The following is a 1,592-nucleotide window of genomic DNA, read 5'->3' on the forward strand; positions in this document are numbered from 1 at the left end:
GCTGCTTCGGCAGTCCTGGGTAAGATAGTTAGTTCTAGCTTGCCCTATGTGGAAGAGGACACGTAGACTTACTGTGGTGTGAAGTATAAAGTTCAGTTCTCCCCTGGTCCACGCCGCTTCGGCCGTCCTGGGTAAAATGGATTCATCCAGCTTGCCCTATGTGGAATGAGGACACTTTATGCTTCGTCTCTAAGCGGCGGCTTGCTCCTCCCTACGGGGAACGGGTATACGCGCACAGCGGCGGCTTACGTTATGGCAGTCATGGATGCCTTACGTTTCCATGAAAAGTGTGTTCCTCCCCTGGTCCACGCTGCTTCGGCAGTCCTGAGTAAGATAGTTAGTTCTAGCTTGCCCTATGTGGAAGAGGACACGTAGACTTACTGTGGTGTGAAGTATAAGGTTCAGTTCTCCCCTGGTCCACGCCGCTTCGGCCGTCCTGGGTAAAATGGATTCATCCAGCTTGCCCTATGTGGAATGAGGACACTTTATGCTTCGTCTCTAAGCGGCGGCTTGCTCCTCCCTACGGGGAACGGGTATACGCGCACAGCGGCGGCTTACGCAAGTTAGTCACCCTCGGCAGTGGATCACTCGGCTCATGGATCGATGAAGACCGCAGCTAACTGCGCGTCATAATGTGAACTGCAGGACACATGAACATTGATAAGTTGAACGCATATTGCACGTCGTGGGAACCTACCATGATGTACAGATGACTGAGCGCTTATATTTGAGAAATGTATCGCATACATTTAACTACGCCGTGACACCCGTCACGAGACGTGCACCATGATGTTAACTAGGGTCGCGACGACCCGCTAGCATTAAAGAACCCGTGGTTTACAATATACTGGCATTGGAATTCGAAGTATTTAGAGCGTCCGTGTTCCCGCGTGAGGCGGAAGTACGAGGAGAAGGCGTGCTTGTGGTGTCTGTGGTGGTGTTTACTGATGTCTAGCTTCAGCTTATTTATTTATTTAAATAGAAGCGAAGATGTCAAAGTAGCGTCGAAGCAGCAGCGGTAGCACAAATGATTCAAGTATGGAAGTTGACCAAAGGAACACAAACAAACTAGCGTATGGGCAATGGAAGGTATCAGTGAGTTAAACCACACGCGGGCTAACAGCCCGTTAACCGAGTCCAACGGTACATATTGGACATTGAAACAAAGTAGTCGCAAGCCAGATGTGACGATAACAACCGCAAGGTACATAAGCCTCAGTTCATGTGTGACAACCCCCTGAATTTAAGCATATTAATAAGGGGAGGAAAAGAAACCAACCGGGATTCCCTGAGTAGCTGCGAGCGAAACGGGAGAAGCTCAGCACGTAGGGGTGGCGGCCTGTCCGTCTATCCGATTCCGTGTACTGGTGCGTCTCACTATCCATCATCTTAGCGCTTTTCAAGTCCAACTTGAATGTGGCTCAGAACCCATAGAGGGTGATAGGCCCGTAGAACAGCGCCCGTTGGATGATGGACCGAGCGTGCCATGGAGTCGTGTTGCTTGATAGTGCAGCACTAAGTGGGAGGTAAACTCCTTCTAAAGCTAAATACAACCATGAGACCGATAGTAAACAAGTACCGTGAGGGAAAGT

General features: G+C 50.1%; 2 non-coding genes across 2 annotated transcripts in view; both read left to right on the forward strand.

Annotated features, from left to right (window-relative positions):
- The first annotated feature begins 568 nt into the window (after positions 1 to 568).
- LOC131291899 (5.8S ribosomal RNA) lies at positions 569 to 723 on the forward strand. Its single transcript, XR_009189638.1, has one exon. It is a non-coding gene; the product is annotated as a 5.8S ribosomal RNA (ribosomal RNA).
- Positions 724 to 1,210: 487 nt separating this feature from the next.
- LOC131291890 (large subunit ribosomal RNA) overlaps positions 1,211 to 1,592 on the forward strand; it is a 4,091-nt gene continuing 3,709 nt past the window's right edge. Inside the window, exon 1 of the ribosomal RNA XR_009189632.1 lies at positions 1,211 to 1,592. This exon is cut by the window's right edge and continues 3,709 nt beyond it. This is a non-coding gene — a ribosomal RNA (large subunit ribosomal RNA).

This window comes from Anopheles ziemanni (assembly GCF_943734765.1).
Source record: "Anopheles ziemanni chromosome X unlocalized genomic scaffold, idAnoZiCoDA_A2_x.2 X_unloc_18, whole genome shotgun sequence".
NCBI classification, from domain to species: domain Eukaryota; kingdom Metazoa; phylum Arthropoda; class Insecta; order Diptera; family Culicidae; genus Anopheles; species Anopheles ziemanni.